This window comes from Prinia subflava, chromosome 15 (genome assembly GCF_021018805.1).
Source record: "Prinia subflava isolate CZ2003 ecotype Zambia chromosome 15, Cam_Psub_1.2, whole genome shotgun sequence".
NCBI lineage: Eukaryota > Metazoa > Chordata > Aves > Passeriformes > Cisticolidae > Prinia > Prinia subflava.
In genome coordinates this window covers 5,461,181-5,487,640 of record NC_086261.1, presented here as the reverse complement: position 1 = coordinate 5,487,640, position 26,460 = coordinate 5,461,181, and the positions used below count along the sequence as shown (strand labels likewise).

Here is a 26,460-nt window from a genome sequence, read left to right as displayed (position 1 = left end):
ATTTAACCTAAAAAAGTCATGATCAAGCACTTTGGGTTCTACAGTACTTCAGATCCATCACTTTTCATGTTTTAACATTGGCCAGGTGCAAGAGGATGCACAGAATTGCTGCTTTAAGTCTTAGAAGGTCTCTGCAAATTAATATCTTCATTTTTCCTTCTTTTTTCCTAAAATTTGCTTGCAGGTTGCTTGCAAACCATTGTTTTGACAGAAGCAGCCTAATTAGCTTTCAGGAAAAACGATAAGCTGCCAGCAAGCTGTAAGCACCAGTGGGACCAGATTGCTTTTAGACAGAACTTTTTTAGTTCCATCTCTAGAGGTAATTTGAATGTCTACAAGGGGATGTGTCTATGTATGCTGGGACAGTCTTACAGGGAGGTTGTCAGCTCTTCCAGGCCAGTTAACAAATTTAAAAAAAAATAGATGGAGAAACACTTGAGTGATCAGACCTCGCAACGGGTATCACCTTAAAATGGGGTTTAACTGGCAGGGTTCAATGAGGGTGTGTCACAGCCATTTAAAGGATTTCAATGTGTAATTTAAAGTGCATTTCAGGCTGTTCTAAATCATGGGAAGGATGAGGGTGCAACTTATAAAGCACCTGAGTCTGGGGGATTTGAAACAGCAGCTTGTCTACACTCGTGCTGCACGACTTTTAGGGGAGCTTGACGAAGCTGGAGGATGCTCTGGCTGCTTATAAAACACACAGGTTTGATTTGCTACTGAAATAGAAACAAAAGTTCAGGAGTCCAATGGAAGCAGCTGCCCTTGGAAGCTCTGACATTGTCTGCTCTCATTGCCTGCAATTTTCTACATTTCTGCCCCATTCCTGCAGGCCCCAGGACCTGGGAACTGGCTGGGCTGGAGAAGCTGCCCCTTGTGCAGTCAGCAGAGATCTGTGAGTGAGGTTTGCTTTCACTGAGCTTTCAGTTTCATGGGGGATGAGCCTCTGTGCCAGAGTCAAAACGGGATTTGAAAGAAGATTTTTGGTGTTTCCATATATCAGTGTTAACACTCACTGGGAAGGAACAGGAGAGCTTTTATATTTTGTTTTTATGTTGCCTCTGCATTGTTTTGCACTGAACTGATTTGGTTTTTGGGCTTGCTCAAAATTTCCATGTGGTTTAACCCAGAGATGGTTATAGCTGGGAGTGGAAGAGGGTTTACTGGTATTTGAATGGTAAGAATGCTGAACTATTTAGGGGATTCAAAATAGGAACTGCTACAGGAAAACCACAAGGGCTCTTATTAAGCCATTGTACAGTAGAGGGAAGACTCTTGTTTTCTGGTGGTCACTTTAGGTCCCTCAGGGTCCACTTTCACCTGAGGGCTGCCGAAAGCTGTTGGGAAAGAAAGAGTTGGAAGCCAAGAGCTTCTACCAAGATCATACTTTGCTAAATTCTCACCAGGATGCTGGTGTTCAGGCCCTAATTTCTCAGCTTCCTAATCAGAAAAAAAAAGGGAAAAAAAAAAAAAAAAAAAAAAAAAAAAAAAAAAAAAAAAAAAGGTATATTTCTTTGATAATATCAAATTTTGCCTGAAAATCAGTGACATAAGCCACTTGTAAGGAAATACAAAGGCTGCAGTCTGTGCAGGGATGTTGTCTGAGTTGCAGCATCTTCTTGAGATTTCTGCTCGCCACGGCCACAGTGCGGCAGCAAAATCCGAGCAGGATTCCCCATCCTAAGGCATCGTCGGGAATGGGGAATGAGCCCGTGGAGCTCCACCGGGTGAATCCTGCTATGGGGAAAGGCTGCTGGGGCTCACCTCCAGCAGTGCCCGCTCCCTCTGGGGCTTTGCTGCTGCAGGAACTGGGCTGGGTGGGAGTGACACAAACCTTTCTAGCAGTTTCCAGAAAGTTTTGGTTAGTTGTGAGGTTTTTCGAGGAAATTATTGAACTTTTTTTTTTAGCCTCTCTCTGAGGGTGCGTTAAAGGCACAGCAGAAATCAGTCTGGCTTTGGAGCAGATGTGGTTTATTTCAGTCCTGTCATATTGTTCTTACAGCTCCAGGGTCCTGTTAGGATCTAGAAACCCAGCATAAAACCATTCCCTAACCAGTCCTTGAAGCCTGAAGAAAAAGCAACAAGGAAAAGACCCTTAAAAAAGCATGGAGGCAGAGGAAACTTCCTCTTGTGGCTAAGGATTTCTCTAGAAACAACTAAGAAAATGAGTCTTTATAAAAAGTCTAATTCCCTTGGGATAAAGTCTTCAAGCGTTTGAATGCTTCTTGCCTAAAACTCCACTGGAAATACCTTGGGAGGTGACTGGAAAGCAAAGTTTTATCACAGCCCTGGTTCCAAACCCACTTTGGCCTGAGTCATAACTAATAAGCAAGGACAGGGCTGAATGGCAACTAATCATCTATTATAAAAGAAAAATACTGCAGCTCAAAATGAATTTTTGCCTCCTGGTACATAAATATTCATCACTTCTCTGCTTGTCTGGGAGGACAGGAATTTCTTTGCAACCAAAAAAAAAAAGATGTTGGCTGTGTCTGTAGCACGCCCAGCTCAGCAGAAGGGAAATGCTTGTTCATTATTTGCAGCCATAATTAGTAAGGGACACCAGTTAAAGGAGCAGGTGTTTGCTAAGCAATCACCAAGTGAGATATGAGGCTCTGGGAGCAGCATGGGCCAGCACTTGCTGGGAGGAATGTGGTCATACAGGAAAGCAGGGCAAAGCACCACCAGGTGTGTGAACTCTGCAGCAATTTTTTCTGTCTTCTTCATGAATGGGTTAGAGACAACTTGAATACCTTCCTCAGTTAACACCCTTTCCTATAGATGGAGTAATTTACTAGTTTAAATAGGAAATAACGTAGTACAATCTATTTAAATGACTCATCAGACAGAGTGAGGCTGATCCAGCCCTCTGGTTTCCACCTGTCCTGTAGGAAGGGGCAGGCACACATGTGCTGCACCCCCAGAGCACAGGCTGTCACCTCCTGCATGGCACCAGGGGCCTGTTCAATGCTTTTATTCTCTTGGCTTTTCAAGTTTGCCAGAAATGAGGTAAACACACCTGTCAGAGTGATGTGGGTGCCAAGGAATTTTACAGAGAGATCGTCCTGAGTGGGATTGCAGGACAACCTGGGCACCAGGCCCAGCCAGCACAGGGTGTGAAGGGCAGGTCCTGCCTGAGCAGCCTGATCTCCTGTGGCTGACAGAGCTGACCTGAGCTCCTCTGAGCTGACATGCCCAGTGCATGAGGGAAAGGGATATTGCCTACCCAGACTGCAGTAAAACCTTCAACACCATGGTGGGTTAGTGGTTGGACTCAAGGATCTCAAGAGGTCTTTTCCACCCTTAACAATTCCATTATTCGACAGCTGAGACAGAAATAAATTATCTTGCAGCTTACAACAGCTGGATGCAATAAAGAGGGTATTGTAATTTTAAACTTTTCTTTTGATCGCTAAACAGTAATTATAAAAGAAAAATAGTAAATCCACCCAAAAATGGAAAATTTGCCCAAAATGGATCTTTATCTTCTGGTTGATTGTCTAGAAAAACAAGAATTTCTTTAAGGTGCTATTGATCAAAATGAATGCTTATCTGTGTTCAAGGCTGAACACAAGGCTGGAACACTGGCACAGTCTGCAGACTCCTTATGATTTTCCACCACACTTTGCAAATGAAAAGTTCTAGCAGAGAATCTGTACTCATTTCACTGCAAGCGGCTTTTGGAGGGGTACTCTGACCATGAAGGTAACCTGGATAACCTGGAAGGTTGGTATATTCTTTTAGAGAAAGGAATTAAACAGAATTCTTACAACCCCATGCCTAGGCAAGCCTGATGAAACCCTGGCCTTGGGGATTGCTGTTCTTGGGAAGGTACAAACCCTTCAATAGGAGGTGGCACGAATACTCTGGGTCTCACCAGATACATTTTTGTGCATCTCACTGTTTCTCTTCCTCTTCTGTGTATACTCTTAACCTCCACGATAAATCTTTTATTTTCCTCCCTCAGTTAGTGCTCAGGCTTTCAGCCCCTCAGTGCAGTGCCAGCTTTGGAGAGGGGTTGAGTGAGCACCTCCCTTTCTCCAGGGCCCCGTTCCATCAGCTCAGTCAGTCTGTGATCCCTCAATGTGCCCAGATCCTGTTCTTTGGTGTCATTCCTGCTTGCACACGTTCTCTGAACTTTTGCTGGCTGTTTGCATAACCAGGAGTGTATTTCCTGGCTGGCTTGTGGCCCTGGGATCTGTTTATGAGCAGTAATCCTGGATGGGGCGAGCTGGTGCTCAGAGCTGTGGCCTTGTGCTTTCACAGGGTCTGCCAGGTCCTTAACCCCTTGTCTCATTCAGTCACCTTGATTTAATTTCTGGCCTCTCCTCCACCCCAATATCACTGTACTTGGAATTTGTACAAAGATAAGATTCCCACATGGGATCCTGATGATGATCTGAGGGAAAGTGCCTGGTACCACACTGCCTACTTCAGTTCTTCTCAAAAGTTTCTAAACATTTTCCACCTTCTCACCACGCAACTGTAAACTGAGACTGTTTTGAAAGGCAAGTTTTCAGGATATGGAATCATTTACAGAGACTGAACAGTAATAATGCTTCAAATGCACTTTGAGCTCAAGCTTTTGATATTTCTGTATACCCATTTGTTATCCATCTCATTTTCAGATTCAGTGGGGATTTTTTGCAGACTGCAATTCTTCCTCCAAGCCATCTATCTACTGAGTGTCAACTGATCACCTTTAGTGTCTCAGGCAAGCCAGGAGACTATTTCTTTGCTTTTCCTCCTGTGTTTGCCATTTCTCTTGCTGACACCTGATGTCCATTTGGCACCAGAGCTGCACAACTGCACGCTGCTCATCCCCTGTACCTTTTGTCTCTTCTGTCACCAGACCTGCTCTCTCTGGTGTTTGGACTTTCCAGCTCATCTGAGGGTAAAACCTGCAGCTCAGCCAGAGGGGAGGAGTGTTTCTGTGCTGCTGAGACAAGGGCAGACAAAGCCCATTTGTTGCCTGAATGCTGCAGAAATGCCCTCCTTGGCAAAATGTAGAGGCAGCCAAAAACCAGCCTGTGCCCATGGCCTTGGAAGCTCATGATGGGGATGATCCAGGTGTGTCTTTATTTATCTCCCTCATGTAAGAGTGGTGCTGTTCTGAGTACTGTGCCATGAAGTTTAGTGGGATAGGAAGTGGAAGAATTGTGGTGATGTCAGTCAGTATAGGTTAACAAGCCTTTTTAACCTTATTTAATTCAGGTACAGAGCAATTCCTATGCAAGACAAACAAATGGAGAATCTGAGCTGTTTTGCCATAACAGCTACTTCTTTTCTGTAGAGTTCAGCTGCTGTGACCATTTAAAAATGGAAATGCAGTTAATAATGAGATCATGTATTTGACAGATTCACTTATATGTGCGACAGAACCCATGGCCTTCCATGACCAGAAGGAAATAATATTCTATAACAGGGCTATGATGTGGTTTCTCCCTGTCAGAGAGAGGCAGAGGAAGAGAGGGGAAATATTCATTTCAGGCAGAGGAGAAGGAGAGGTTTCCATCAAGTCTGTCTTGAGTTGTCAACACTGGAGAGAAATATTTCATGCTTTTTTATAACTTTACTAAATCATATGGGAACATCAGGCTCTGAATAAAGAATAGCATGGAGGAAAAGAATGACTCAAAAGTTGATCTGTCTTACTGAAAGCACAGCTAAACTCTGGGCAAGCACTATTCCTGAAACTGTTTTCCCTGCTCTTAAGGTTTATCCTTGAAATCTCTGATTTGCTACAGCTATTGGAGGAAATGAATGCTGGAGTCTGTACAGGATGTTTGTAGTTCTTCTAGTGGTATAAAAATAACTTTCCCAGTTTTGATTAAGTTGAGTCCTCATAAAGATCATTTTGGGTTTATGTAATGAAATCTGGCAAAAACCTCAAGATATTTTCTATTTAACTACCAGTCTTAGAAACAAGATTGTCAGTGTACATCATTGATATATCAGCTGTTAGGAGTGATAGACTTGTAAAGAAGCAGCATTTTCCTGCCATCTTAGTGCTATAATTTTGAAAATCAGTGTAGTAACCTTCACTTTTAAATTAGACTTTATTCCTTACTCTTGAATTTTACCCTTTTTTTTTTTTGAGATTCAGACTGCTAAAAAAGATTTGTTTCCTTCTCTGAATGTGACATTTTGACCCTTTAAATAAGATAATCCTAAATTTAATTTCTCTGTAAAAATTGTGGAACTAAATTTCATACCCATGTAAGTTTTCACTATTTCTTCTAAAAGCACAAAATATGATTGTGGTGATGGTGCAACAGCTGCTCTTTGGATAGGCCACAAATTGGAGCCAGTCTGTAAGATTTAAGAAGTTTTATGCTATATCTGACTTTCTCAGCATTCCTACTCCTTCTCACAAAGGTTTAAAGGTATGTAAAATACAGCCCTGTGAAACATTCACAAAGGCAAATGAAGCAATAGCCCACACTCATGTGGGTTTTTCTCCTGTGCATCGAGAACCAAAAAGGGGAAGTGTTTTCATCTTGCACCATTTTTGGGCAGACAAATTCAACCCAAATACTAATACATAATTTTTAGAAAGGAAATTCTCCTCAGGTGGGAAGTGATTTACTTTGTAAGAATCCACATCTGACCTGGTTAATCTGCTCTGTCTTTGGGAACCAGGGCAAGACCAATAATTCTACTGAGAAGGTTTGACCTGAAGAAACCATAAGGAACCCTGTGGTGTGACCAGTGAGTTCCTCTCCTTGGAGCTGAGATACTGGAAAACATTTCTGTTCCCAGGTGATCCCTATCACATCTCAGTGGTGGAAGTGCTTACCCCACTGGAGGCTTTGACACAGGATCTGGTGCTAGGTGGACTGGGCTGAGTGAGCAGCAAGGTGCAGGAGCATCTGAAGGGGGCTGGAGAGCAGGCAGAGTCCCCATCTGCTAACCAGACCTATTAAAGCAGTGTTTAAAAGGCTGTTGAAGCTCAACTTCTCCTTCACAGCTACAGAGGAGAAGGGTTCAGGCAAACCTGATTGTCAGCTTGTGTCAGCCAAAATAGTCACTTGAATTTATGCAGCCAGTTCAGGTTTTTCCAAGTGATGCAAAACCAGGCAAAGTGGGAGAGTCTCACTGAACTCAGGGTTTCCAGAGCTGAATGAAGAGCAGAACTCAAAGGCCAGACTATCTAGGAAGAGTTTAGTGAGATCTCTGGGAGAAGAAAAGGATCTAGAATAGCTTTTTTCTCTGGAGAATGTAATTCTTTAGCAAAAGGTGGTGAAGGGGGCAGGAAGATCCGTGTTCGGTGCTTGAGTACAGGATTAGAGGCAGTGGGAGGGTAACCTTGAAGGCATCTCCTAATTAATGAATTTCAACTGCACCAATATGAATAGGACTGCAGTGTTTAGCAGTAACTCCCCTTGTGCTGTCCCAGAGCAGTGGAGCTCTGTTCCTGTGTGCCCCTGTCACCCCACGCCCTGGATGCTCAGAGCTGTGTCCTCTCTCCTCTCCCAGGTGGAACAAGTAAGTGTTTGCATGCTGAATCCCTGCTCATTTCAGGGTGTTGTTTTTTGTGGGTTTTTTTTTTTGTTGTTGTTGTTGTTGTTGTTGTTGTTTTGGTTTTTTTGTCAGAGTACCTTTGCTTTTCCATCAGGATTGCATCACTCTTGGAATGTGTCTTCCCCATCTAGTTATGGAACATTGTGGAGTATTAGCCACAGGCAGAGAAGTGATGTAAGGGGAGCCAGGCTGGGCATGGGCAATAATTCAGGGTCTGACCAGAGAATATTGCTCATTTTTGGAGGGTAAAGTTACCATCTTCATGTTTAAAATATCTTCTGTTAAAGGAGTCTAGAAGAAGAGAAAATACTCTTGATGTTTTTATCTGACGTTTTTCTGCAGAACTTTGTTTTCTGTACCTTGTGATCTCCTATTAAATAGATGTAGATTGGTCCTAAACTACCAAGAGCATTTTGTGTCATCTGGGATAGCAAGTAAAAGTTGTGGACATTCCCTGAATTGATCACCTCTTCTAGGGTTGCTTTTGACTGCAAACCTTCTTTCCTATACCAGACTTGAAGGAGTTTACTTGTGGTGGGGAGAACTTGTACTTTACAAACGAACAAATATTTGTTTCCTTTACCCAGTACACACTCCCTTCATTTCCCTGGTTCCCTCTCTAACTCTCCAATTTACTTGCATGTTTTCAAAATAAGAGTCTGGAAGGATTCCCAGTTTGCTCCACTTAGGCATCATCACAATTATAATTTCACATTTGGCCTTCAGCAGAACAGAGTGTCTCATCTCTTAGAAAGGAATATTCATAGGAAAACAAATAAAAGCACTCACCAGCTGGTGCCTGGTGAATTATACTGTTCGAAGTTCAAGGATATTGAGGATAGTATGTGCTGATTGGCATTTATATGGATGTTTCACTGGCATCATTTGACTCTTTCTAGCACTAAATTCAGGCAGACGTACAGCAGTGGAGTTTTGGTCTTGCTGTGTGAAAAAGATGTTTAAGCTCTCATGAATTTTCCTTGTTCCCTGTAGAGACTTGACTTGCAAATGGTCTAGGTTGGTTCCCCTCTTCCCTGATCCCACAGAATTGCTCTGGAGTCCTTTATAAAGCAGAGGTGGAGGCAGGCTGTGGCAGCAGCTGGCTGCCAGGAGTGCCCTGATTGCAGTGTGATCCCAGCCAGGAGGAGTGGTGGGATCTGCTTGCCTCCTGTCAGCCCTCAACTCATTGTGTTGGACAATTCTCCCCCTTTCCTCCTCCTCCTCCTCTCACACCACCCAGAAAGGGGCTTGGAAAACTGCACATGGGGGTTAAAAGGAAAGTAAAATGCTCTGGTGTTTTCCCCCTGGTGTAAGAGGAATCATGTCACAATATCCTTCACACGGATCACAGCTTGCAACATGGAAATGCTGTCTGTGGTGAAAGAAATTTTAAAAAGTTAACATGCAGGAATACTTTCCCCTAGAATCTTGGGGGATTTGGAGCCCTGGTTTCCACTGAAATAGATGAACAATGGAATTGCATCATTTGTCTCCAGGATGTAGAAAAAATAAAACATTTTGGTGCTAAGGCTGCACTGCAATAGTGGTAAAAATCCTGATTTTTGAAGAACAGAGTCTCTCCCAACTTGGCTGCCCCTTCTCAATACTAAATTATTTGCATCAATTGGAGATTTATAAAGAAAATTAACAACAAGATGCTTAAAGGATACATAATGTTGGAACATGCTGCCATGTGATTTATAGAAATGCCATAAAAACACATACATGCATTATAAATGCATTTATGCATAACAAAACCCTTTAAAACACCCACACTCAACAGGTTGTTTTTCTTCTCTATTTTCTTTTGCTGCATCTTAGTTCTAGCTACTGAGGATGGTAGATGTACAGACATAATTTGGTTTGGTCATTCTGTACTGAACCCTTCATTCATATCCCTGTGCAAAGCAGAAAATGCTTTTATTCCCAACTTATTGACGCCTGCCTATCTCTTATCAGCTGTGCTGAAGCTGGATGTATAAAGCACCTGGCTGTCAGCTCTGGCTGTTACCTGGAAACATCACTCAACTTTTAGTGCTCTTTCACCCACCTGGTCCCTAGGTTTATATTAAACTCAAAAGGTTACTGTTAAGGTTTTTATCAGGGAGGCAGGGGGAAGAGCAAGCTCAAAGCACTTCTGTTATACATATATATTTTATGTCAGCCTCCAACTGCTGAGACAAGAATTAGGTGGAGGTTTTTTTCAGGCTGCAGTGCCATAAATCTCCAGACTGGCTCTTGTAGTTTATCGGGGCTGAGTGGCTGCGGTGATCCTCCATAAACAACTCAGACATGTGGAAGATGAATTTTAACGAGTGTTCTCAAAGCTAAGTGCTACCTCTTGCTTCTATGCCTCAAATTCACCCATTTTTTATTTTTATGTTGTATCAGAGGCTGCTCTGTTCTTCTTTCCCCTCTAATTATCTACACTCAAGCTGAATTCTGTCAAACCCAGAGAAAAGGGAATATAGCTGTGTACACAGAGGTGGTGTTTCCACCTGGCCTCACTTATGCAAGGGTTTAAACTCCCAGTCAAAACACCTGGACTTTTAAAGAGGAGGGATTAGACACTTGTGCCTAGGGATTGTTTCATTTGGTTTTGCCTGTGCAAAAGGCTTTTGTGCTTCATGTCCTCTCTGTAAAATGTTCAACCTTGTTCTAGGAAAGACTCCAAAGTAAATTAGAGCAGCCTCAGGGGCTGTTTTAAATCATAGCAGCTGAGGCCTTACCCCAGCACTTCACACTCCACCCTGTGTCTCTTCCACCAACACTCTCCATAATAACCTCAGATCTTCACCTTTTCACAGAGACAACTCTTGGCTTTGCATCACTGGTAGGTTTTCCTAGGTAGGCTGGGAAATCATCAGATATGGTTCACAACAAGCAAAGGGAATGAGAAACAGAGCCCGCTGGCCTTGCTGGGAAACAGGCAGTCACCAGTTACTGTAATTCAGTATTCCTGTTTATATTCTGGAGCACGCAGACTGACGAAGTAGGAAAAACACAGCTACAATAATTGCTCCTGGGTATTGTGCTTTCATTTACAAACAAAACCACTCCTGAAGCTGCTGAGGATAATTTCCCTGGACTTCCAGCATTGTGCAATTGTTCCTATGCCTTCTGCGGGGTTTCCACTTTCCTCTCAGCTCTGACAAATAGTGGTCCCCAACAGAGGCAGGACAGGGAAATTGATGGATCAGTGGAACGATCCAGTACCAACAAATTTGTGGTTACAAAAATAGGCAGTTATTCTTATCATTTCCTTGTTCTGACACAATTTCCTGCCCTCCTCTCAGGCTGTTCTGAAGATTGCCTGGATGACAGACCTGCTTTGAAGCCTGTCAACCCCTCTGCAGAGCACCTCTCCTGTTAGGAACTGGAGAACAATGCCTGGGAGCAGGGCGAGGGGCTGTGCTGTGCTAGCAGCCTTTGATCACACCTGGCACCTGTCCAAACAGGGCCTGCTTGTGGGCCCTGCTGGGCTTTAGCATTTCTGATCATATCACACTGGAGTATGGGAGCTGTGCTTTGCCTGGGGAGTTTTATTAGCCCTCCTACAGATTTAGTCATCTCCATCCCTCTTGGGGCAGCTCAGAGCAGGAGAGGGATGTGGGACTGGAGATGCTCCTGATCGAGGTGGTGAGGGCATGTCTGCAGCAGCCAAGGCAGGAAGGTGAAGGAGTTTAATTAACAGGGTTCTGCCAGCGCAGTTTATTTTGACAGAAGAGGATTAATGAGCTCTCACAGCTGCAGCCCAGCTGACAGGTCTGTGTGTGATGAAGTTTGGCACGGGGGGCAGTGTGCAGATGGAATTGATAACCTCCTTGGCACGTGCAGCTGTCCTTGGCATAGGAACCACGATGGGCTTTAACAGTTCCATCAGGACCCTGAGGGACCTATCTACTGGTGGCTCTGAGGATGTGTGTGACACCTGGCCTGGCTTTGCAGGTTTGTCACCTTTAGCTTGCCGTTCTCAAACTGTTAGGTTTAGTTATGGCCATTCTCAGCTCACCTTTGGCAATTTCTGGGTCTTTAATATTAAAAAGTAATTGAATTTAAAAGACTAAAGAGTCCATAGGTCAGTGTTTCGTAAAACAAAGTCTATTTGCTCATGGGATAACACTTGGAAAGCAACATTAGGTGAGGCTCTAAGTAGATCTTTGGCCATGCCTACATGCAAACACTTGCTCTGATCCAGGAACTTTAATACTGAAAACTCATTCAACATCCAGGGTTATGTACAAGACTAACCCTTAATGTCAGTTGTTCTATGTTATTCTGATTAAACAGTACTGGAAATATATATTACCAACAGGGATGGGATCTGTGCTCCAGCTTTAGGCTATGGATTTCAGCTTAGTGAGAGTTTTGTGCCATAATAGAGTGATAAGAACCCTCCAAATTATTAGTAGTAGCAAAAATAAAAAAGCAAGTAAGTATTTTTCCTGATTCGAGTCTGTTGTAAGGAATGTAAAGCTTGGGGTTTAGCTATCAATTATTAGACAACATGGTTGAAAACTGCTGTGTTAAAACCTGTATAACTTTCTTCCTTCAGCTACCCCAGATCACAATTTATGAGCAGATGCCTGTTCCACCAGGCATGGTTCAAACTAGGAAAATGCTCTCTTGAAATGCATTTTGGTGAAAATAGACATAAAGGAAAACAATAACTTACTTGGTAGAGTCTAGAGAAAAGTAAAACTGTTACATTCACTCCTGGGCCTGTGCTCTGTCCTCTAGATCCAGGACTAGGTCTGGAGCACACAATCTCTAGTTTGTGTTTGTGTCTTCTTCCCAGCAGGATCACTTTGTGAGAAAGCAGGTAATGGTACACCAATAATCAGCTTTTAATAACTCTGTACTTGTAGAAATGGGAAAGGATATTCAGGGGAAATTTTACAAAAATATTGAAAGACTGGGCTTTTTTTATTTGGTTTTTTTTTTTTTTTTCCCAGCCCTTTGTTTATCAGTTATCTGCATTACTCAGACTCTCCATAGCTTGTGAAGCTAGCATGGAGAGCTGGCTTGGCATAGCTAGCCAGCCTCCCCTCTTTCAAGGACCAAATGTCTCACTGCAGGTCTGGTAAGAGACTGGGCTGGGAGCTGCAGACACTGGGGTCCAGTTTTTCATTTTCAAGAAGTACAAGTAGAAAACCTCAACCACAATAACTCACTCATCATTTCCTCCCCTACCAAACACTTTGATATTACTGGAAGGACCAAAATTTCATATTTTATCCCTGACTCTCACTGGTTTCCTGTCTAACCCTGAGCCAATCATCAAAAAAACCCCTTTGCTCTTATCAGTCTTTTTTTTCTGACAATACTTCTAAGATGTATGAGGATGCATTGGTTTAATGGTGGAAAATTCCTTGGAGATTCCTGGATACAATTCCTTATTTAAATCCCTGACTACACTTTTGTTCTAGAAGTTGTCAGCTGGTCCCAGGAGCCCACAGACCCACTGCTCAGCTCTGCTCTACTCTTGGGATGAATCAGAAGCTGAATTTTCTAATGTTCTAAAAGCTCATTGTTTGCACAAGAAACAGTCCCCAGCATTGCTCCTCAATGGATTGTCAGGAAAATGACTGCACAGATTCTGAATTATAAGTTCTGTCACAAAATGTAGCCTGTTTAAATGGCATTTAAAAGCTAATAATGAATCCTGAGTGGTTGAAACAATTGTCTCACATCTTTGTTCTTTCTCTCCTTGTACAGCTGATGGAAATGTTGTCAGTGCTGTTCAAATGCTGAAGCTGCACACAAACACGAGCATGGGATTGAAAAAGTGAGGAGGAAGCTTGAGGTTGTGATGGTTTCATGTCTGTGAAGTTTAAGCTCAGGTTTGCCCATGTGGCATTTCCACTGTTGAGACATAGAAAAAAAAACGGTTAGTGACATTTCAGAGCAGAGGATCCAGCCCTAAAGAATGCATCACACATTTAACTGATAAGGTGTATCATAATGATGTTAAGTGGGATTGAAAATATGTGGCCTTTCAAAGTAACCAGTTGGAGCTGAAAGCAAGTAGTGAAGCCATAACTAATTATCATTATTCATTTATTAATCCCAGACTTACTGACATGCTTAAATCTCCTTATAGTCTTGAGTGTATTCATTTGTGCAATTGCACAGAATGACTTAAACCTTGCAGTTGGGTTAGTTTGTGTTCTGGGAATGGCTTAACACTCAAAGACCTGGGAGCAAGCACACCCTTGGTCCTGTTCCAAATTCTGCCTGTAAACCAGGTGCTCAGCTGCAAGGAAAATGGGCTGCAACTCAGGGACTTGTAAGTCTGTATTTTGGGGTCACCAGGTCTCTGGGACCCACTTGTCCAAAAGAAATGAAACATAACACTTAACTCCTTCAGGAGATTTTACTTTGGGGTTTTGAAAAGCCTTGATCAGCTGCACATCTGAGGGGCTGTGTCCCAGGCTCACAAACGCCCCAAGCAATCTGTCAAGCCAAGGGCTGTAAACTCCTCAGTAAAAGTGGTGCTGACCAGGTGGGTGCAAACAGAACTGCTCAAAATCGTGATAAGGGCATCTTCAAAGCTTCTGGTGGTGCTTCCAGTGAGCACCTTCCTCTTGTAGGTGAGATAAGAGGAGGAATTACTGACAAGCTTTTAACTTGATTGAGCTGCAAAGTCTTGTTACCAGGTACATTACCAGTGAGGTCAGGAAAAGGAGTTTTAACCTACATGGGAGGGAAATTCAGAAAGAAATTCTTCCCTGTGAGAGTGGTGTGGCCCTGGCACAGGGTGCCCAGAGGGGCTGTGCCCACCCCATCCCTGGCAGTGTCCAAGGCCAGTGTGGAAGAGGATGGGGCACTGAGCATCCTGTTCTACTGAGAGATGTCCCTGCCCAGGGCAGGAGGCTGGAATTAGGTTAACTTTAAGGTCCCTTTCAACCCAAACCATTCTATGACTCTCTTCTTCTATGATTTGATCTCCTTGTGTCCCTGTGCCCTCCTCACAACCCTGAAGAAATGCTGCTGCAAACAGGCTATGTGAGGGGGGGCCATACAGAAATGCTTCACTTGCTGCCTCTCTGAAAGGTTGCAGATGAACCTGTAATTAGGAAAGGAGCCAAACCCATTATTTTCAGCAGCCTCACATTGATCCACATTGGCCAGGGTTTGGTAAAGGCTGAGAAGGTAATTTTTTCTTTCAGCAGTCAGAATACAGGGTTACAAAATGCAGGCAAAGAAGAAAAGTTGCAATCTTTTTTTCTTTGCTGAGAAGACAGGTCTTCTTTCCCTTCTGAGAAAATGAGATATTCACACAAAAGATGAGTAGGATTTGATAACGCCAACCATGGTTCTCAATTATATATTTTCTCTTCCCTCACAGGAATTGATAATGACATCTTTAATAAAATCCAGAAGAAAAACATTTGTGTGCCGAAGAGAAGATGTACAAGGGCTCCTTGTGAGTATGGAAAGCTAATAAGAAATCTTGCTTAGACATACTCATTTCAATTTCTCATACTGAAATGTTTCTGTTTGCTGTATTTGTAACTGTGCCTTTCCTTTCTTCTTTTTTTTTTTTTTTTTTTTTTTTTTTTTGGCAATGTGTTTTACAGGGGGATTTAATTAATGCTCAGTCTTAAGTCATACTTAATGATATACTGTTATAATAATGCATATCTTGGCTCTTGATGGCTTCAGATTACATTGGATGCCTTCATAAATACCCTCACATTTATGTTTTGGTGACATTTCCACAGTTTCACATTTTCTCCTCTCTTCCCCTTAGCCTGCCAGTGATGTAAATTCCCTATCCCAAGGATCTTCCCACTAATGTCCTTCTTTCTTATTCTTAGTTAGCAGTGAAGTAACAAAGAACTCGATATTCAGCATTCTGTGGCCTTATCAGCATCCTTAATACAGCTACATGATGCCTAAGACAAGAAAATTTCTCAAACTAATGTTTTGCAGAGCCCATGTTTGGGTAATATTGTAACAGTTAATCAATTTATCACTTTATTGCCACTAAGTTGTGGCAAGCTTTTCTCATTTGGGTGGATATTGGCTATGAGAATTTAATTTCTGTATCTCTTTCTCCTATTGCACCCAAGGAGCTCTGTTACATTTCATTTTGGCAGAGGTACACACAAGCTGCTTTCCTTTGCTTCTCCCGAAATCAGCAGCCACCTTTATTAGATTGCCTTTGGGCATGTTTACAGTTTCCTCTCTCTTGGCTGCAGCCTTTGACAAAACAGGCACAGAACTATATTTGATACACATTTTGTGGGATCACACACCTAAGAGAAAAGTGCTTTAAAGGCTGTGTTGTTTTAGTTCTAAACTTATCTAATTATCTGAATCTGATATTTTTCTTGGTTTAGATGAAAGGGAAACAAAAACATTAGTGGCAGAAATTTCCTTTCTTCTCGGTTTTCATCTGAGATCATTGATTAGTTTTCTGATCTCAGCCAACTTCCCCTTAGATTTTTGACTGCATGAGCTGAGTAAAACTGTTCTATTCAGCATGTAGACAAACAGGAAGGTTTATGCAATTTAGGAGTTGCTGTATACCTATAACACTGTCTGCACTAACCAATGTTGTTGTTGAGCTTGTTCTGGAACATCAGGATCTGTCCCTTCAAACATAACCTTTAAGTCAGGAGGCAAAATAAAGCATTGCCAGTTTTTTGGGGTTTTTTTCCCCTGTTCCTTTAAAATTGCTCACGTGTTCAAGCAATAATCTCCCTGATGTGTAGCTCCTGAACTGATGGTTCCTGATCCTCATTTTGTAGATCCACATCTACAAAATGTAGGGGCTGTTCACAGGTGTGAACTTTTACTCTGCAGATTGTGTTGAAAGAATTGGAGTAATGGCTTTTACGTCTTCCCCACATTTTTATTCAGTGGTTAGAGAACTATTCTTTGCACTGTGACAAACCCTTCCCACCTGTCCATGACCATTTCTGTTTTGCAATGGCACAACGTGGTTGCATCACCGAGTTTCACCCGATGGTGTGAGATGGGTGTCACTACGTCAGCGACGCTCCTCGTAGGCAAGGTGTAATTTCTGATCACAATGACACGTGTGGAATGTAAACTGGTTCCATCCCCAAGCCTGTCTTTCCCCATCTCGTTGCTCTGCACCTCCTGCAGTGATCCCACCCTGCAGGGATGTAGAACACGGCTCAGGGGAGTGGTGGCTGGGTGAGCTCTCCGGGAAGGTGTGAGACCCAGGGTGCTCCAGAAAGAACCTGGCACCGAAGGCGTTCTCGGGAGGTGTTTGCCTCTCCACGCTGTGGCAAACTCATGAACAAACACGTGTGGGACCATCTTTCAGCTGCAGACACGCCAGGTAAGCACGTCACCTCACCCTGTCCTGCCTCAGTTTCCTTGCCTGGAACGCAGTTGCAGCCCTTGGCTCTCTTGTCAGGACCTGGAGGTGCTGCCAAAAACTGTGTTGGGAGCTGCAGCCAGGAACACGCGTTACGTGGCAGCAGCGCTGCTGTTGATTACATTTCCCTTGGCCTGTCGTCATTCGTGTGATTTCCTTCCTAGCTCCACCCTCGCCCAGGGCTCTCCAGGGCAGTGCTGCCGGCCCCCTGCCCTTCCATCCCCGGCCTCCCTGCGGTGTCGGGGTCGGTGGGAGCGGGTGCTTTGATCGCGGTGTGGAGCGGGCGGGCAGGATGCAGGTCCGGGAGGGGATGCTCCCAGCGCTAGGAGCCGCAGGGGGATGCTCCAAAGGGGTTGTCCCAGGAGGATGCTCCCAGGGGGATGTTCCAAGGAGGATGCTCCCAGGGGGATGCTCCAAGGGGATGCCGCAGGGGGATGCTCCAAAGGGATGCCCCGAGGGGGATCCTCCAAGGGGGGTGCCGCAGTATGATACTCCAAAGGGATGCCGCAGGGGGATGCTCCCAGGGGATGCCTCAGGGGGATGCTCCAAGGGGATGCCCCATGAGGATGCTCCAAGGGGATGCCGCAGGGGGATGCTCCAAGGGGGTGCCGCAGGGGGATGCTCCCAGGGGATGCCGCAGGGGGATGCTCCCAGGGGATGCCTCAGGGGGATGCTCCAAGGAGGGTGCCCCAGGAGGATCCTCCAAGGGGATGCGGCAGGGGGATGCTCCAAGAAGGGTGTTCCCAGGGGATGCTCCCAGGGGATGCCGCAGGGGGATGCTCCCAGGGGATGCCTCAGGGGGATGTCCCAGGAGGATGCTCCCAGGGGATGCCTCAGGGGGATGCCCGGGAAGCGGCGCGCAGTCGGTGCCGGCGGGGCGGGTTGCGGGCAGCCCCGGAGGTTCGGGGGCGGGCGGGCAGCGGAGCGCGCAGGGAGGCGCCGGCGGCGGCACCGCCCCGGCAGGCGGGAGGGGACGGGCCCGGGCCCGGGCGGAGGTGACAGAGGCGACAGCCGGGACAGCCACACGTGCCCGGCCGGGAGCGGCGGAGCCTGTGCGATCCATGGGCGGCTACGGGCGCTGCGCGGCGCCGGCCCCGCCGGCAGGTAAAGAGGGGAACACGCCCCGACAGGGCAGCCCGGCGGGTTCGGGGAGGGTGCTGCTGCACTTTGGGGCTTTTTTCTCGTTGTTTGTTTGTTTGTTTGCTCGTTTGCGGTCTGGCGGGTCTCGCCCGCTCGCTGCCGGCTCAGTCGCGCTCGCTGTTCCGCTGTTGGTGCTTCCCACAGAACCAACTTTGCCGCGGGAGGCTCGGGGTTACTTCGCTTTTTTGCCGTGTGTCGCTTTAGTGATGCTGCTCCGGGGACTCGCACCTTGTGTCAGTAATTCTTTTTGCTGGCTTTGATGTGAGAAAACGATGCTGGGGAAATTCTCCCCTCCCTCAGGCAGCTCTGACTGAGCCGACGCATCCCCGTGTGCACTTGCTGACTGAAATTGAGTTGGTTGGCTGTTGACTTTGACTAAATAAATAAGCCACTTAGCAGTAATAATAAAACAATCCCTAAACTAAAAACAAACAACAGAGTGGAACATTCACACAAGTGCACTGACATAGCAGAGTTGTTTTAAGGGTAACTTTGAGGGAAATCTAGTGTGTAAGGCATAGTTTGGCGCTTTTTTTCCCTTTTTTTTTTTTTTTTTTTAGATCTGTTCATACGATTGTGAAGAGAAATAGTTTGGATTTTCATTGATATTCGCCTAGCACAGCTGTGGGAACTGGCAGGGATCAGGTTGGTGCCCTCAGTTTTATGACAGTCAAAGCGCTCTGAAAGCTGAATTGCTGCTACGTGGCATTAACAAAATAGAAGTTCTCACCTGGTTATCTTACTATTAGTTTACTGTGATTAAACTGTAGAATTTGTCATGTATTTTGCAGTAATTCTCAGAAGATGATACTGTTGAGTGAGTCGATTTAGCTGTCAGGATGAATGAGTGTATTTGAGTAATAATCTTGCTTGTTTGATTTCTTGCTGCTGTTCAATGCCATCATAAAATAGCTTATCATAAAGCAAATAAACTTGCATGTGCTGCAGCCTGAAGACGGATTCAGTATGTGTAGTTTCACTTTGCTATACCCGTGGAAAGCAAAAACCAAAAATGTTGCAGAGAGGAAATTCTCGTTTTATTTCTTAAAAATTTTGCGCTTTTGTAAAAATAAGAACTGTAAATTTTGTGCTGTTAAGAGAAGTTTAATTTTGATTATATTAAAGGAGCTGTGGGATGGTTTGTAGATGAGTGGATTTAAGGTGATTTAAGTTATAAATAAAGGAATGAGGAGAGGCACTGCTGTCATTGCCAGGAAGGTGGGTGTCTAAACAGCCCAGGGATTCCTGTAATCATCCCCTCCTGGGACAGTACATGAGGCTGTAACAGTGCTAGAAGTGTTGCTTGTCATGTAATTCAAGGTAATTGGAACCATAACTGGCTCAATTTCACTAATTTCACTGCAGGTTTTTTTCTCAGTGTCTTTTGTATTTGGTAATATAAGCAGCTGCTTTTGGACTAACTGCACCTCTGATGTGAACAGATGATTGTTAAAAAGTCTACCTGCTGGGGCAAGGAGCACTCCTGAGGAGAGCAGTGGTTGCACCTTGGATGTTGAAGTTCCCTGGGGTTTGGGACTGTCTGGTGAAGCTGGGGTCAGGTTGTGTGTGTGGCTGGAGTGGGCTTGGGATGGGGGATAAAACTCACCCCAGAAGTTTCTTGGTTGCTCCCACTGACATTTCCAGGCAAAGCTGAGTTTTACTTTTCCTCCTTTAGCCTACACTGGGCAGATTTGCCCATCTTATCTTTAATTTCTCATTGACAACGTGAAGGCCCCACCAGTGGCTGTCAAATGCAGGCAGGATGTGTGCAACAACTTGTGCTGTCATTTTGTTGTGAGGATTTTGGGTTTTGACTGTTTTGTTCACCATCACCTGTACCATGGACTAATGATGGTGTAGAGTTTTGAATTCCAGTCTCCCAAAGTGCAGGGACTTGGGGGTCTCCTCACCTGGGGTCCCTCTGCCTGGGCATGGGGAGAGGGAAGCTTTACCTCAGCAGAGCAGAGTGAAGCATGCCAAGAATGCTCTGCATTTCCTCTGTGTTGTTTCCACCCTTGAGTGGAAAATTGCTCCCGATTTCCTCAGATTTGGAGGATTTACATTGGCACTCTTCCCACATTCCCATTTTACTTCCAGTTGTACTTATTAGATAACACACTTGCAGAGAAGCTTGCTAATAACAAAAACTACATTTTTCTTCAATCTATTCCCATTTAACTTAAGCAGTTAAATGTTCCCTGGGTCTAAGGGGTCTGTTTCTTAAGGCAGAATTGTGAAGATGTTGGAACCATGAGTGCCTTGAACTCTGGTTTTAAATCGTGTATCAGTCTAACAGCTGATCCTGAGTGCTCCTCTGTTTTCTAAGATGTTGATGCTGTAAAATCAAGTCATAGAACCAGATGGAATATTCATATTAAGACAATTTATGTATCTCAATATCAAGGCTTTCTTTTGCTGTAATCCACATAAGTTTTTCTGTGATCCACATGAGAATTAATTCCCCATTGTCCTCTGTGTGAGGGTTCTAATGAAGACCAAGAGTGATAAGAGAAACTGGGCCGATCCTCCCACGTTAGATCAAATGACTGATCACCTTTTTATCTACCTGGCAATTTCTGCCTTGGAGAAATCAGCTTGGGTGTAACTACAGGTTTACCAGCATAGCCTTGGAGTGGGTTGATTGCTGCATGGGCGGATGGTTTTGGTCCAATTTAGGGATCAGCAGGAAGGAAGCCTTGTTGATGGAGACTTTGTTTAGGTGTTCTCCATCTTCGCTGGATATTGGGTATCTTGTGAGCTGTAAGGCACTGTGGATGTGCAATCTGTCTGTCCTACCCTGAGGATGTCACCTCCTAAGGCAGATTTGACTTTTGCCACCCCTGTGGGCTCATACCTTGCTTAGGTAAACACTTGCAGGAGTATAATTGTATTTACAGTAACTCATCAAAAAGCTACTCTGGAGTGATATAAAGGAGGGTCTTGCTCTAATTTTTTTGAAATATTTAGGGATTACAAAATTTTCCTAATCAAAAACTTCAGTCCTTTAAAAAGCTACACAGCCAGAGGCAATTTTCATACCCTTTAAACTATTCTTTCAACTTAGAAATTACTTGGTAAAATATTTGTAAGACTGTGGAAAATAAGATGTTAATTACCTTTTCTTGAAACGTTCCTAGATGGTTTTGAACTTGGGTTGTTTTGCATTACATTATATATTCAGACAAATCAATTATCTTGGGGGGGAAGCCTGTGGTTTGTGCCAGTTCAGATGTTTGGATGGTGTAACATTAACCAGGTTCCTTGAATGAACCTCTCTTTCAATTAAGAGAGATCATTAGAGAGGAGAATGCAGAAGTGGGAACAATCTGAGTGATGTGGAGTAAACAGAGAACAATTGTTTACAATTTCACATAATTCAAGTTGTTAAAGAGGTTAGAATAAATGAGTAAGATTCAAAGATTTTTTTTCCTAAGGTCCTCTTCAATAAAAAAAAAAATCTTCTATAGCTAAATTATGCTTCTGTTTCACACAAGCATAATTTATCAGTGGAACTCATTACTCCAATACCTTCCTGTTGTTAAAGATAGAAATGAATTTAAGAGTTGTTTGGCAAATTAAGAGAGAAAACGTCTGCTGGGGCTGTTAATCACAAAGATGCAGATACAATTTCTAGCTGAAGCAGCTCCTAAATCACAAGTTCCTGGAAACCAGGAGATTATCTTGCAGGCAGAATCACGGTATGATTCCCTGACCTTATAGTCTTCCCCTGAGCATCTGTTTTTGGTCAGTGAGAGGCAGCTTATTGGGCTGAGTGGATATTTTGGAGTGCTGTGGTCCCCTTGTGGTCCCCTGTGCGTGATGGAAATTTGGATGGGTTTTCCTGGGATCGCTGCTGTTTTGTCTGGAATGGTTTCAAGCAGGTGAACATCAGATGCAACTTCAATTTTCACACTTGGGGGAAAAAACCTGAAGTAAATTGTGTGCTCGGTGCTGTGTTTCTTTAAGTTTTGATGAACTGGCTATTCATAAAAGTAATCTGTAAAGAACACAGATGGAGTTGACCTTTTACAAAGCTGCACTACTGCTGCAAAGCTCTATTGTGAAATAATTGGATTATTGTGGGAAAATCTGGAGCATGTAATAATTTTAGATTTGATTTCTATTCTCTTAAATGCACACTGCTTTTCTAAGAAGACTTTTTTTTGTTCTTTTCTTCCCATAAGCAGCCTGCTGACCTTTGGGCACTTTTTTAACCCTTGCTTCTATTCTTTCACTGCCTCCTATCAAACCCTAGGTCGGGACTAATGGGGACAAATTGTGTTTGTGCTTTCCTATTGACTTCCACTGCTGCTTTTCTGGGGAAAACAGAACTGGGAGCTGGGAGTCTTCCAGTCTGCCTGTGGAATTGAAGCTGGAACTTCGAGCCTGATCATGCAGGTGTCCAACCCCTGCTGCCACCAGGGAGGACACCCATGTGGGTAGGTTGGACGCATGCTGTGACCACCTCTGGCCTTAAAGGAGAGCCTCTAGCAATTTCTGGTGGGCTTTAGCTCCAACTAATTGATTTCCTTGCTTGCTCCTGGTGTTTTGGTCAATGCCTGGTGAGAGCCAGAGCGCAGTGACGCAGGGGGTGACTTTTCCTCCTGCCGTGGTGGGTGCCTGCTTCTTGTGTATTTACACAGATGCTCCTTCACTGGCTTGTTTTCACTTTCCCACAAAAACAACTTGCTAAAATGCAAGCTAAATAGTAACGTAACTTTGAGATCTTTGTTTGGTTTTGTTGGCCTTTTGGGATGGGGAAAAATAAAGGGAGATCTTATTCATATCCTTCCTTTCTGGGATGTACTTGTACCCTTGACAATTCTTCCTGCTGCCCACTCCTGGAACTATAGATGTAGTCTGTGGAGTAAATTTTGCTTTACTGGAAACTTTAGGTTTGGGAGAATTTCATTGTTTTGGGAATTCTTGGAATTGTATAGCTTTGCTGCCTTGAGATCAGAGCTAATTTAGAAATAAAACAGTTCTGCTTTTGCGTAACACCATAAATTAAGAAGCAGCTCTGTCTTTTTGGGATTTATGAGTGTGCACTTTCATTCTCTCCTCCCAAATAGATCAGCCCTGCTCTAGAAGTTAAGTTTCTAGCCAGGACAGGGTATAAAATCTATATTGGTTGATAATCTTTTAATAGGGGTGAATGGAAGTGAGGGGGCCACGCTGATTTATTTGAACAGGCATTTGTCTGTGTTGCCATTGATGTGGAGGTGGGGATGATCAGGAGCTGTCAGTGAGGATGGGGCAGTCTCTCTCTCAGCTCACTTTATCAGGATTGTGAAAGTTCTTTTTTTTAAGTCTGACTCATTTAAGTGAGCAGAGATTGAGAGCTCAGTTCTTTGAGATTTTATTGGGTGCAGGCTCCCTTTGAAGTAAAATCTTACTGAACCTAATGGTTTTGACAATTTCAAATAAAAAATATCCAAATGAATGAACATAACTCATCCCCTTGCTGCTGCTTCCCTGGGTTTGAGGAGGAATTGTTTTACTGTCTTCCCTCATGGGAAACATCTGCAGATCCAAATGGCAGATCATTAATGCTCGTTCAATAGCAGGCTTTGTTCCCAGTTTCTTTGACTTGGAAACAATTAACTGGAGAGTTTTGTTTTGTCTTGTTTTCCTTTTTGAATGCAAACATCTAATTCCAGTTATATATTCCAGTGGATTTTGTAGAAGTCCTGCTATTTGGGATTGCTTGCAATTATTTTAGAATAAATGCTCCCTGCCCAAATTCAGATAGTGTGAACAGTGCCTTTGTGGTTGGGGTGCAGTTTTAATTTATTTTATTGTATAAGTGGCTGAATTTAGTTCAGCTGTGTAAAGCTGTAAGATACACATCTCATTACAAGCATTTGTGTTCAGGAAGGCTTCTCGTTCTTCCCATTCACCAAATGCTTCATCGTAGCATTTAGCAAAAAATCTCTCTGGTTTTTGATAGAAAGCAAATGAAAGTTGATCAAACATTCACCTACTTGGGTGCAAAAATTGTCTGAACCAGGAAACCTGCAGATGTGTTTAGCTGGCTGTGAGCAGTTTGTACTTCAAGACACTTGCCACATTGGTGACTCCTGTCCATACCTGCTAGACAGAGGAACTGAATGTGAATAGCTCTTAAATCCATTTTAAAAAACATTACTACATCTTTAAAGGGTTTATTGACACCTGCTGAAAAATTCTGGATTTGAGCTTTATGTGATTTTAATCCATGAGCCAAACCAGGAAATTGTATAATTATGACAGCTGAATTAAAATACCTGTTAGTCAGTATTCACCAGTACTAAACATCCATGATTAGTAAACTCAGTGTTTTGTTGGTTAATTAAGGGCTAAGTAGTCATAATTTCTGCACTTAACATTTACTTTGAGAATATGTGAATGGAGCACGATAATGACAAGTGGTCAGCTTGATCTATTCTAAATTATCCTGCCTGGAGCTATGAGTGCATGAAAGGAGGATTAATAAAAAAAACCCCACTGTTGTAGCAGTGTACAGAGGAGTAGCCAGTGTGGTTGGGCAGCAAGAGCTGTAAATATGCAAATATGCTTAAGGGAAGGTATTTAAAGTTTAGGAAACCACCCCACCCTGCCTATGGCAGGTTTGCCCCAGATGAATCAGGGCCAAGTAGTTTTTTTAAGGACTGCATAATGTGTCTGCAGGTTTTCACGGAGCAGGTTTGTCATAAAGGATTGTAGAAAAACTGAAAGTGAATTTTAAATTGCTTCATCAGGTGTCATCCTAGCTCAGCAATGCCAATATTCCTGTTTTGTGGAGCTTTTCTGATTGGATCACTTCCAGGAACCAGAATGAACAAAACCAGGCTTTTCTATAGTTGAGGTTCTCTGAAGTTCTGCAAGTGAACTCCTAAACAGGTCACTTGTTATTCACCCTAGCAGAGTATTCCTATATTTAATTTTGTCCCTTTTATTCAAGCTTAAAATGGTTACTGGAATCATAGTTTGTGGTCTACTTACGATGCTGCTGCTGCCTGTATTTAGAGACTTCATCTTTAGCAAACCAAAACCCCACTTTTAAGACTTTGGAAGTGCCAAAGTGTAATTGCCAATGCACATGAGTTAAATTTACAAACTTCACCTGATCTTCTCAGTGGAAAAATAATGCTGTAACAGAAACTGGAGACAAGGTGAACATTTCTAGTGCCAGGAAGCTGAAAATTCAGATGGTGAATGGAAAGAGAAACCTCAAAGCTGTTTCTTTCATGTGAAAAATGACTGGCATTTCAAGATGTGTGCTGGCATATGTCCAATCTTTACAGTTGGAAAAAAAAGGAAGTTTAAAGGAGTTAAGGGAGTCTTAGGGTTTGTGCTGCTGTTTGTATGCTGAACACTTTGCTGCCATGACTTCAGGGGAGCAGTGTGACTGGTTTCAGTTGTATGCATTGGCTTCTTCATATTTAAAGTACTAAATTATTGTCCAGGGTGAGATCTTCAAACACTTCACTTCACCAAGAGGTTCCTGAGAGCTTTCTCTGTCTGTGGGTTTTCCAGTGTCCCTTCCAGCTTTCTCAGGGTGATGCACAACTCCAGGTATTGAAGTGCTGTTATTTTCTGTAGGGAGATCTGCAGCTCTTGCAGAAAATCAGGGCTGCTGCTGGTGCAATTCCCTCATTCAGGGCTGTGCTACAACACACCAAACTCTCTTTTCTTCAGGGTTCTTCAGTCTCCTGCCTTTGGGAATTTAAAGGATGCAAAAGCACTGGTTTACTTTACCTGCAGATATACCCGAGCTGTGTGGAGATGTTAAATGTGAGAGGATATTTAATCACCCAGATCAAACCAGATTCAAAATAATCTCAAGTCTCCCACGTGCCCAACTCTCACTGTGAGCTCTGAGCCTGGCTTGTGCCACGATGCTGTTGGAAAGAGGAACACGCTGTAGTAAGGATAAAAAAAAAAGGCAAGGACATTTTTGACCTGCTCAGGTTGTCATCAGGCCATTTTTATGAATCAAAAGTGTTCTGTTAGGGTTATTTTGGTAAATTGTTAAATAAAGAATTGCACAGAGCTTTTAATAGACCTTTCCTGTATAGTCACTGAATTTTGATAAGAAGTGTGACAGTAATAGTAGTTATTTAGGGAGAAATGCTGGCACATGGACAAGTAATTTGCATATAGTCACAAGCTTCTTTTATTGAAATATATGCTTTCAGTGCTAGTAAAATGCAAGGTTTGATTTGGCCCGTGGAAATGAGTCTCCGATTTCCTTCCTAGGTTTGTTTTCCCTGGGAGTTATGGAAAGGGAGGATATATTTCTGTGCACCTCTTGATATAAAAATAAACCTTTTGTTATGAGGGGGAGTGAGCAGGGGCTGGAAGGAGAGACTGAGGAGGAAGGAGGCTGCAGGCCTGGATTCCCACCAGAGCAGGGACCAGCCACTTCAGCGTGGGTGTCCCTGCCTCCATCC

The 26,460-nt window shown here is 43.5% G+C and overlaps 1 protein-coding gene across 3 annotated transcripts in view; it reads left to right on the top strand.

Moving 5' to 3' along the window:
- The first annotated feature begins 17,834 nt into the window (after window positions 1-17,834).
- MCTP2 (multiple C2 and transmembrane domain containing 2) overlaps window positions 17,835-26,460 on the top strand; it is a 116,470-nt gene continuing 107,844 nt past the window's right edge. The window contains exon 1 of one of the 3 annotated variants that reach the window (XM_063412108.1): window positions 17,835-17,989. The gene's annotated coding sequence lies outside the window, so the exon portion shown is untranslated. The remainder of the gene's footprint in view (window positions 17,990-26,460) is intronic. The other 2 variants (XM_063412110.1, XM_063412109.1) reach the window with 2 other exon arrangements.